We start from the raw sequence: 6,000 nt of genomic DNA on the forward strand, positions 1-6,000 counted from the left end.
GGTATAGGTCTGATGACACCCTGAAGAAGTCACTGGCAAAACTACCCTGGCACTTGTGGGGCTCACAAGTCTTAGCCCCCCCATATTGCCCTGAGAGAGGCAGTTTTCCAACCACTCTCTGGTCTGTCCCTACAGGTCCTATAATCCCTTCTTTTAGGGTAAAGATGCTTTTTTTTTTTTTTTCCTTTCGGAGGATGCACTGGTTTGTTCTGCCACAATTTACCAATGCCTGGGGGTCATAGAAAAGGAAAGCAACATGAAGTGAAGCAGCTCTGGTCTTGGAGCTGCACTGTGGGTGGTCCTCCACCTGCATTCCTTCATTCAATCCTCACAACAAAACCTAGCGGTGAGCAGCCCAGGCTGGAGGCCAAGAGCTGGGCTTGCAAAGATGGACAGACCTCAGTCTGAATCCTGACTCTACTGCCTGCTAGCTGGGTAAACCTGAGCACATTCCCTAACTTTTCCAAGCTGCAGTTTGTGTATCTCTAAAATGGGAACACCCTAACCTATCCCCCAGCTTATGGTGAGGATTGAAATGATCATGTATGAATAGCACGTGTGATTATATACAGAGGGAAAAGCACCTGGTCTAGTGCCTTGTACATAGTAAATGCCCAGTAAATGGGGCTTGAAAAATAGGTGGCATTATGCCAGTCTTATAGGTGAGGAATCTGGGACCCAGAGGTTAATTTGCTCAATGTTGCACAGCTAATATATGGCAGCGTTTGGAGTTGAATATCTATCAGACTCCCAAGTGAGTATTATTTTAACAAATGCAATTTGGGGGCCTATTTCTAAAAGTAAAACATGCTGATTGTAGAAATAGGAAAATAAAGCACAATGTCAAGGGTAAAAATCACGCATAGTCTTACCGCCTGACAAACACTTGAGCGTATTTTCATATCGTCTTCTCTTCTACGCATTTTTTATTTAACATAATCAGCTAAATGATTCATAGACAATTTTGTATCCTACTTATTTGCTTTGCATTACACTGTAAGCATTTTTTCATGTCATTAAAACATCCTTGAATTTTTAATGGCCGCATAATATTCCACTGTTTGGATGCAGCATAATTTGTTTAACCATTCTAGCATAGCACTTTTATGCCATTTGCACAGTTTTTGCTATTAAAAATTAACATCTTTGTTTTTGGGCTGCGCAGCAGGGCTTGCGGGATCCTAAACAGGGATTGAACCCATGCCCTCGGCAGTGGAAGTGCAGGTTCCCAGCCACTGGACTGCCAGGAGATTCCCAAAGCATTTTTAAAAGAAAGCATCGGAGATACAAAGATTTGTATAAAAGATGTTAATTTCTGGCAGTTCCCTGGGGGTCCAGTGGTTAAGACTTGGCACTTTCACTGTGGTGGCCCAAGTTCAATTCCTGGTGGGGGAACTAAGATCCCACAAGCTGTGCGGCCCAGCCAAAATAAAAATAAAAATAAAAATGCTTTATCATGGAAAATTTCAAAGATATACCAAGATAGACAAAAGTAGAATAAAAACTCCCATGTGCCCATCCTTCAACTTCAGCAGTTATCACTTTTGGCTAATCTTATTTTCTCTTCTGCCATTTATTTCAAAACTTAGGTATCATGTTATTTCAGTCTGTGGTTTCTTGAAGTTGGATTCTAACAGTATTAACAGACCCAGAATTGCTGGGTGAGAGGATAGAAACACTTTGTAAGATTTTGGATTTATTTTGCTAGAATCGCTTCCAGAAAGGTTGTACAAATTTGTACTCACCCAGTGAGAGTGCTGGTATTATTGCATATTGCACCCTGACCTGTATTTCACACACACACACACACACACACACACACACACACACACACACACACACACCTTCTGCCAACTTGACAGGTGAAAAGTGCTTTTTTTCATGCACATCTGTTTGATCGCCAGGCTTAGACTGAGAAGGCACTGCAGTGGAGTGAACCCCCTGAAGGACCCTTAGAAACATGCTGATACCTCCTGGGGACCCCAGCCAGGGCCTGTAGGCTTGAGGGTTCATCTTCCAATTGAGCTGCCCCCTCTCCCCCGCAGGGCAGGGAGGAGCTTGGGAAGCTCTCCCACCTCATCCCACCGGCAGCCACCAGGGGTCAGGATGGGGCCAGAGATCCCCATGGTGGGAGAGAGGGTAAGAGTGGCCTGCGTGGCCAGACACTGCATTTCCTCTATCTGGCCCCTGCTGGCAGGACACACAGCTCCCCTCTGCCTATCAGATCATGGTTCCAGAATGTTCTTCCCTGCGTGACCACCCCTGCCTCTCACCGCTCCCGGTTTTGGCTTGCTGAGAAGGGAAACGGTGTTTGAGAACTCGTTTCTGCTTCTTTCTCCACACTCTCTGTGGGACTGGGTTCTCTACGGAGCAGGGATTTTTAACCCAAGGTCTATGAACTGAGGGACCCAAGGATGGGCCTTAGGGACTGTGAACCCTCTGAAAATGGGCAAATGGAGCATGGATATCCATTTTTTCCCCTCTGGGGAGAGGACAATAGCTTTCATGAGATTCTGAAAGGGGCATCCATGCCCAGCAAAGTCCAGCATCTTCTGGTACCCCCCTCATCCGTCCTAAGCCCATTTGTTTCCTATGGTGGCTGTGAAGGGAGCAGCCTGGTATTGGCAAGAGAAGTAGTCCTGGGGGTTATGCTACGGGGTTGGGCCTTCTACATCATTCAATGGAGCTGAGAGAAAGAGTCTGAATTTTCCCTGGGATGGGATGGGGAGGACAAAGGGAGACGGGCAGTCACTGGGACTGAATTGGATTTGGGTGCACATTAAGGTACCATGCCTCACACTGAGGGGCACATGATTGTATGCTTTAAATGATCTGTGCGGGGAGCAAAGGATCAGGGGAAGCAAGGCCTGGGATCACCCAGGCCATTGGTCTTGGAGCCTGTACCTCTGAGCCATGGGTGGCGGCAAGGGTAAGATGCCCAAGAGGTAGAGAAACCAGCCAGGTGACATTCCACCAGGGCACTGCTCTGTGTCTTATCTCATCACAACTTGCTCGAAGTCCTAGCCCCTGTACATGTGTGGATGGGAGATGGGGTTAGGACCCCCAAGATCCCCAGAGCAGTGCAGGCTGGCTCTACCACAGAGGGAGGAGCTGGGGGCTTGGAGAGGCTGAGAGTCAAGGCTAGAGTCATCCAGCACATCAGATATGAAGAAAAACCTGAGCATTCCTAAATCCCACACGAATACCCTGGTTTATCTCATAATAATGGTTTATATTTGTACATAAAGGTAACCTGAGGATACAGCAAATCATGATCATTACCCACATCCCTTTCTGGCAGCAGAGGAGGAGGCAGCCAGTAGAGACCTCGTGGCTAAACCACAATTATCACACGGGTGTGAATACACGGCCTTCTGCTTCGGGCGCCTCAGTATCTGATGTTCACTCCGCACTCAGTTGCCCCCTCATCTTATCCTCCAGGGTGGAATTTCACCTCTTGCAGCTGCAACTGCTATTTCCCACAGAATTTCCTCATTAAATGGGAAATTAGCATGTGTGAAAGACAGATTAACATCTAGTTGACTCTTTCTCTCGGATGAAAATAGAAAAATGGAAAATATATTTTAAAAGTGACATCTTCGAAATAAAACGGGAACGACGATTCAAAACACCGTGTGCCAGGAATAAATGCAGGGAGATAAGCCTCTCCGTGAAATTCATGTTCAGGTAAAGAGGTTTCTCCTTCTGCCCCTTGGAGCTGGCAGAAAGGTACGCCACGCTTTCCTCCCTTTGCCCTTGTGCGCTGCCTCCTTCCAGACGTGACAACCACAGGCTCAGTCCCTGCTGTTTACGCTCTGGTCCTCCTGGACCAGGCTGTTCTTGGGAACCATAGAGAGTAGAATGTGCCCTTGTAGTAGCCTTAGGTGGGAGAGCAAGGGCATTCACACCATTAGTTTAGCCTCCCCGCCTCCGCTTTGCCTAACAGTGTCTCTGCACAGGCACCTTTACCTATTCAATCTGTAATTTGAGTCATGGCTTTCCAGCAACTCCGGAAGAGGTGGTGGTGCAGGCTGATCATGATGTGAGACATGGAGAAGTTGAGGTCGATTTCACCCTTCAGTGAGGACTGAGCAGCCACCGTGTTCCTGGTTCCGTGGTGTGGGAGGTACAAAGGGAAGCTTCACACCTGACAGCTTCACACAGCTGGTAGCTCTCGAGCTGGGGCCTGAACCAGGGCACCTCCCAGCCCCTTCCCCTCCCTCGATACGCGGTGAGCACCCCCCTGAGAGAGAGGTGCATTAGGTATCTTCCTGTTAGCACTGGCTGCTTGAAAGTGACACTGACTAGGTGACCCAGGAAGAGGGCAACATTAGGATCCGGATTCTTTTTGTTTCTCAGACCAGGTGGGAGATGATAGTACTAACCGGTTAGTACTAACCAGTACTAACCGGTTGGTACTAATCAGTTAGTACTAACCAGTACTAACTAACAGATAGTTCTGTCCTAGGTTAGCGGTTCTCAAACTCTGGTACGCAGCAGAATCAGCCAGAGTGCTTGCTCAAACATAGCGTGTGGGACCTCACCCCCGGAGTGTGATCCAGAAGGCTGCGGTGGGACCCAAGAATTTGCATTTCTCCTGAGTTCCCCGGTAAGGCTAATGCTACTGGACCAAGGAGCACACTTTGAGAACCACTGCCCTAGGCCTTACAGCTCCTGAGTGTAGAGTCATGGCTTTAGAGCAGTTTCTTTGGTTTCTAAAGACTGTGGGGTTTTTTTGTTTGTTTTTTGTTTAGGTCACACTGCACAGCTTGCGGGATCCTAGTTCCCTGACCAGGGATCGAATCTGGACCCCGGCAGTGAAAGCACCAAGTCCTAACCACTGGACCGCCAGGGAATTCCCTAAAGCCTGAGTTTTTTAGCCACTGCACACACCGCCTCATGGCAGACTTTTCCATGAAGATTCCCCCGAAACCCTGCCCTTGGGGGGGCACGCACTGGGTGAGGAGGGCAGTCAGCCTCTCTCTAATCTCCCTCATCACACCCATAGCTTTCTCCCCATCTGGAAAGACCTGTCCCAGCCTCCCAGCTCTTTTTCCTTGTGGCTCCGTCACCCTGTTGGGAATATCTGCCTAACAGCACGACTCCACCCTCTCCTCTGCTCTCAGTTCTGGGAACCATCCTGGTCCTACCCTGCAGATGGGAGGAGCGATGGTGCTCATTGGCTCACTTGGCTTCAAGGCCACGCGGTGGCTGGTGTTGCCGTGATCCTGTTGTTCCTTTGTGCTTCCAGGTCTGTCCTTGTGACTTCATGCTCCAGACCACCTAGGGACCGAGGACCCTTCCCCGGCGTCCCTGGTGGCCAGACCTCTCTTGTGCTGACCTCCTGCTCACTGGACTCTTGGCAGGTCCCCTCCTGCTTGAGTGAGCGCTGTGTGTAAGGTAGGGCCGGAGCTGCCCTGAATATGTTCAGAGTGACTGGACATTCATCACTGGGGAAATGTCTAAGGTCATAATCCCATCCTTGGAGCTGGGCTACCCTTCACCTTACCCACCACTGTGTCCCTGTGCTGATAAGCTACAGGAAAAGCAGACTAAGTTGGCTTTTATTGCTAGTATTTAGTGGTGATCCTGGTACCTCTCCCCGATCAGAGCAAAGTCCTGGGGTGGGAGTGAGGGAGTAGCGTGACCTTGTAGTATAGCAGAAAGCATCACGCAGGGACAACGTGAATATTGGGACCCAGATGCCACATCCGGCAGCTCCAGTGCCTAGTAAGGCTCCCACTGCAAAAGGCCACTGTCTCATCTTTAATAAATCAAGCATTAGATTAAGCACATTAGAAGGCCAAGTGTCTCTTTTCTATTTCTGGCCTTCAGACACTAGTGACAGTGGTGACCTCAGGCTGCGGACGGGAAGGATGGTTAAAGGATTTGTGGCCCCAAACCCTTCCCAGGAGAGCCCTGAACAACTCAGGAGAGTCTGACAGTTTTCATTTTGGCTGATGACACACCAGGCCCTCTGTCTTTGCCTTGGTTCAGATT

Source organism: Globicephala melas, chromosome 2 (genome assembly GCF_963455315.2).
Source record: "Globicephala melas chromosome 2, mGloMel1.2, whole genome shotgun sequence".
Taxonomy (NCBI): Eukaryota; Metazoa; Chordata; class Mammalia; order Artiodactyla; family Delphinidae; genus Globicephala; species Globicephala melas.